This window comes from Athene cunicularia, assembly GCF_003259725.1.
Source record: "Athene cunicularia isolate RWA chromosome 1 unlocalized genomic scaffold, athCun1 chr1_part1, whole genome shotgun sequence".
Taxonomy (NCBI): domain Eukaryota; kingdom Metazoa; phylum Chordata; class Aves; order Strigiformes; family Strigidae; genus Athene; species Athene cunicularia.
The window spans coordinates 115,586,841-115,593,080 of NW_020799091.1; positions in this window are offsets into that span (position 1 = coordinate 115,586,841).

Genomic DNA, 6,240 nt, shown 5'->3' on the forward strand with positions numbered 1-6,240 from the left:
TCTTTTTTTTTTTTTTTTTTTTTTTTTTTAATAACAATGAAATTTTTTCCGATTAAACTCTAAACCAAATTAATCTATTCAGCCTTACAGTGAAAAGAACTACCAGATGAACACTATGTTTTCAAGGCCAAACTCTTGTAGAAGAGTACCACAATATGAAGGTTAATTGAGCACCTGTTGCCTACGTGCATGATAAGATACCACCATACAGATGAACCAGCATTACAAAGGCAATATCAACATCCAGATTCTGGAGCATCCCTAAGGAATCTTAGTTAGTATTAGCATTGGGGGTTTAAAGAGGAGAACATAGCTTTTACTGCCCACTTTAGACACATTAAGCAAGAAGGAAACACTCCACAGAAGTGATAATTTCTTGTCCTCCCCAGTGTTTTTACCGGTCTTAAAATAAATATTTGCCTTCTATATTTTACTCCTCTTTATTTTTTAGAATCTATTCTAATGAGACACAAAGAATTTACCTGGCCTTCAGCAGGCCAAGAAACACAGTGGAAGTCAAAAGTTGAGGAATCAAGTTCATAGGAACTGTTGAGTCTTTGGAATCAACTACCACATGTGAAAAAATGTTTTGCATAACACTTAGAATGTGTCACACTTCCTAAAGTGAAAAGCTATGCCTGCTCTTAAAATTACTTAATTCACCCATCTGAAGTCTTAACAAAGATGCCCAAGAGTCTTTCAGGCCCCATTTAAGTAAGTTCCATGTTTATTTGAGAAACAGCCTTCAGGACAAGTGAGATAGTAAACCCAACTGAAAGTGTTACTGGGAACAGTGATGTGTGAAATCAGCATGAGTTTTCAGCAACTCACCAATGAAGAGCCAGAGTAATGTCCAGGTTACAACTCCTAAAATGAATAGAATGAGGGTAAAAAGAATTATTTTATTTTGAAAATTCCACAGCAACTTATCTTTTTTCTTCAATTTCAATTTGCCATGCTTTTTCCTTGCCAGAATCCTCTTTGCCAACTTATCTTCTGCAGCTACCATTTGGGCTGAGATGTTGGCTACCTAAAATAAGGTGAAAGACAACAAAAAATGTGGAACATTTCCAACAGCAATTGACTGACCAATGACTAGAACAGATTCCCACATATATTTGTTTGATACTGCATATACACAACTAAAATTAACTTAGTAGCAGTTTAAAACTCCAGTCAGAAGGTAAGGTCCTTTTCTTCCATACACTTGCTGATAACGGAGTCAGTTCCTGTTGCATAGGGATGTAAAACCACAATTTACCCTAGGATAACAGCTCACCATGCAACAGCTAGCTAGCATTAACCATCTGAATCAATGTCAATATCCTTGTGCATCCCTCACGAGTGTAAATTAGCCCTCTTTAGTCCAAAAGGTAGACAGTGCTGGTCAAAATGTCACTGCTGTTAGAAAATAAGCCAATTTCTTCTCAGACCAGAATATCCCAATACAAGTGGGCTCAACCCGTTCATTCCTCAGAAAAAAAAAAAAAGTCTCCACTTCTTTTCAGGATGAGGAACAGTGGGTACAAACATCCTCATCCCGCATGTCTAGCTCCCTCTGAGAATTTCCCGCCAACAAACAAGAGGACACAGCACACATGTTGTTGGGATGGGACCTGGTCAAGATCATCACCTGGATATCCACCTCCTTGACAGTTTATTTAGAACTACAGTGCCAGATTTTCTAAAGCTAGATTCAGAATATCTCCTGACCATCTTATCTAGGTACAAAAGACTACTATGTGACTATTTCTGCATTTGCAGGAGCAGTTTCTACTTCCTATAAATATCTATCTACAGTTTGGTCTGTTCTGGAAAATCTGTTTGTACCAGACACTCCCCCAGGCATTTTCCTCTGCAGGAGATAATCAACGCATTTAAGCATACAAATAATGTCTATCAGTCACTGCAGGCACAACAAGAGCTGCCTGGGGAAATCTCTTTGGCTGCATAGAATTCCCACTTGGATAGCTCTTGTGGCAGTCAAACACTTTGTTGAGAGATCAGCAAAAGGTTCAATCACCTTTTCTCACATCAACTCATTGTCTCATCTATGCAGAGGTTAGCTGGAGAGTTCCTGGAGAGCTCAGGGCATTAATGACCAAGTGCATTGTTATGAACACAAGCATAGCTGTGATACTCAGCTGCACCAGAACTATAAAACCTTAAATTTTCTCCCTTATATCATGACTATAACGTAAGTTACATAATATTGCCACATCAATAAGGAACACTCAGGAAAAATATTCCAAAACCGTGCTGATGCTAGTGAGAGAGAAGCTCTCAAGAGGCTGCCGTAGGAAGTTGTGGGTTCTCCATGACTGGAGGTGTTTGCAAACACCAGTCAGAAATCAGAAGCAAAACTTTTAGTGGGGAGTCTTCTACGAAGCACAAAACAGCCTTTGAGATAAAAAGACCTGGCTCAAGACCTCACACATACAAAGACAAAACTGAACGTCACCATTTTAAAGATGAACACCAAAATTAAAAAAAGATCTTTTTCCATGTCTTTGAAATATCTAGATGTATTTTAAGGGCATCTTCACAATGGGTCGCCCTCACCTCACAGTTGTTATGCTACTTGTGGTCTAGGACTTACTCAGAGGTGCAACATCTCTCAGCAATGCAAACCAAGAATCTTTGACAAAGACCAATGATAACTGATCTATGATTTGCTCAAGGTGCAGATAGCCTCTTTCTGCTGAGGGAAAAACCCCTGTCCCATCACCTATTCCCTTCTGTGCCCACACAGAAATATACCAAAGAATTCACAATCACACTAGAACAGATGCACATATAAGAGCAGACCCTGACTTGGGCAGATCTGGCTGTTCCCTGTGCTCAACAGGCCCTACTTAGCCTCTGCAGAGCTACAAGGAGGAAGGCTGCCACAAGCTGCCAGGCTGTTTACCATCATTACATTCTTTGAAGCCCTTCAGAAGGTACGCTGCAAGAGTGCGTGGCCTGTCGTAGACTAAAAGGTGTGAACACAAGGCTCATTTTTCATCCCTACTATATTTCACTTCAGGAGGGAGAAGACTGTGAAAGTCAAGAAGTACCCATCTAAGAACTGCACTCCAAGTTATCAGTGTGGGATGCCAAGTGTAATAGAGTGGCTACAAAAACTATGTGCTGATAGAGCCTGACACCCAGGAAGTGACAAGCATTAGTACTGGGCGTTTGCAAAAGCAGTGCTGTAAAATAATCTACAATAAGTGGTTGTTTCCTTCTAGCCAACACTAGTAGAGCCACATCTGAAGTACCACATCCAGTTTTGGGCCCATCCATATAATAGAGATGTTGCTTTCAGGAGAGGGCCACCAAGAGGCAAAGGGCTGGAGGATATGATGTACAGCAAAAAGTTGAGAGCCCTGGGGTTGTTTAGCTGGAGAGAAGAAGGCAAAGACAGTTCTAGTAAATCTAATTATAGATTTCCCTATCTAAAGTGGGCTATGGAGAAGAGAGACATTTTTCTCACTGATGCACACTGAAGAGACAGCCACAACAGTCACATGCAGCAGCAGAAGAAATTCCAGCTAGACTGTGGGGTGGGGGTGGTGGGACTGTATTTCACCACAAGGGCCATGCACCTGAGCCATGCCCAGAGAGGTCAGGGAACCTGGAGGTACTCAAAACTCAGTGGGACAATGTCTCAAGAAATCTGTTCTGGTTTTGCTGTTAGCCCTGTTTTTCTAAAAAATTAAAAACCTTCAAGAGTCCCCACTAATGTAAATTTTTCTATGATCCCCTGATATTATGCCCTAGTAATGCTTTCCATAAGAGAGGTCTGTGTATCATCAAGGAGAGAGCATAAGCAACATCCCCACCAATATCCTGCCAGTTCCTTAGTCAAATAAAATGGCTAGCAATCTCTGACCACAGAGTTGAGGATGTTCAAAGATGAGAAGAAAAATGAATAATAAGTAATAATGGGTAATAAGACCCAGTAGTAAGTACACTTCACAGTTTCCTCAAACAAAATGTGAAAACACTGAACTTGAAGATTTCAGACTCATATCTTGTAGCTAGGTAACTAACTGCACTTGCTTTACCTGTTCTCAAGAAGGACTCATTTTGCCCATCATCTGTATATTTTAAAAATCTTACTGAGTACAATTGTCTTTAAGGATGAAAACCAAATTACCTATTTGTTTAAAGCTCTGCTCTGTCATGTAAAGTTCCCTTATACACTCAGGTGTTCAGTATGACAGCTTGAGACAGCTCAGTGAATGCTCACTCCTGGCATCTGAAATCTGGGCCACTTTGATCGACATTTCCCCCAAGAACATTTTATATTTAAATTTTCTCATGTCATCCCTTTGGAGCTATAGACCTAGTCAGACAGATTTATTTTTAAAAATTAGATCCTGACAAGGATCATTAAAGACTGCTCAAGATTGACATCACTGGACTATAAGCATGCACTTGAAACAACTAATGTACTTATTGTGTCTTACTGCAATTTCAACCTTATTTTTAAAAAATGCACTTCATGTATCAAGGCTTGCATGGCAAAGTTCTCTGTTACACAAGATTCACAGGAATATTGAATTCTATGCACTACATTTTAAATATTTCCCTAGATTATATTAGTTTACCATAAACATTTTATAGTAAGAAAAACAAAGGCAAAGTTAAGCTGTTCCCTTCCTTTATTAAGGATCACAATACTTATTAAGGGTTCCTCTCTACTGCAATTTAGTTCTTGTATTCTAGAATTGGTTTCCAGCTAAAGTTGCAATTTGACTATCACCATACACTAAATTATTTAATTACTTCTTTGTCATGAGTTAACGCTCATGCAATAACCCCCTTCTGTATATTCTCAGGGAAAAGCAAAAGACTAACACTTTACCGACCTTAATGTTGCCTTTCTTGCTTAGAAATTGATTTCTTTTTGGGAAAAACATGCTGCTATGACACAAAAACATGTTTTTCATATTGTCACATTATTTCAAATGCCTGAAAATACATATCTGAAGATACACAAACATATGTTCACATTACCAGACTGAGTTATAAAACAGAAAATTATATCAAATCTAATTGTGACGTTAAGTTCAATACTTGAGAAGTAGATCACAGAAGATTTAGTAGTGTCAAGAAGTGTATGAAATCAAGAACACTTAAGTCACCTACTTACACTTAGTTCATCTTCAGGTTTAGCTGCTGGGTGATCGTTTTTTTCATCCATTCCAGCAGAGTTAATTTTATTGCTTGTCCGAGCTGAAAAAGAGGCTTGCACCTTTCCTCAGTCACTATGTCCACTTCTGAAGCTGAAGACAGCAAACAGCAATGTCCAGGACCAAAAGAGGCATCAATTTACTTTGATGAGTTTCCAATTGTAATCTCATCTGCCCTATTGCTCCTTTGTGAATATTAGAAGGATGCTATCATGTAACTGTAGACATCAAAGTCAGACTGAATAAAATAGGCTTTTCATAAGTCTTTTTAAGATGAAATAGACACCAACTTGTTAAAATGCAAAATCGCAGTGCTAAAATCTATATATCATTAAAACTTCACAAAATTAATTGCTATGAAAAAGTAGCAAGTAAAATGTAACTATGAGAGCCAAATCATGCAACTAAAAGTAGGAAGACAAATGTAAGCACCTTGAGAAAGAGCGCTGCAAATAGCAGGTAACAACTGCAAACCAAACCATTTTGACTCTTTTCTAGAATTTTCCAATGTACCTTTTGAATACTCAAAGTTGGTTATTTTATTGTAATGAAAAACTAAACTGGTCAGGCAACATATTTTGTATTGTTAAAATAGATTGGACTTCAAACTGAGAATCATTTCTGTAATCAGATGCAGGAAGTCACTTGTACCATAACAGTTCCATCCTATTTTCTTTGGCAATTAAATATTTATAGAGGATGTAAAACAGTACTTTCCTCAATGGATGCTAACTATAGAGCTGTCTTTACTTTCAAGTGATTAACAATCTCAATGCCTTCCTTGGGTCAACTTCAGAAATGACACTGGAGAAATGCCACCTTCTTATTAAAAAAAAAAAAAACACCTTCTATTAATTTATCTTTGAAGATATAAAACATAAACTAACAACCATAAAAACTTTAGCACCACAGTAGTGTAGAGGTATAGAATAAAAAAGAAGTAGTCAGACCGCATAACAGGTGAGCTCCAGGCATGATCTATGCTCCTTCTGTGTAACCAGCAATAGATTACTTCAACTACAAGGCAGAAATTCCTACAGTTAGGTAATGTGCCTGT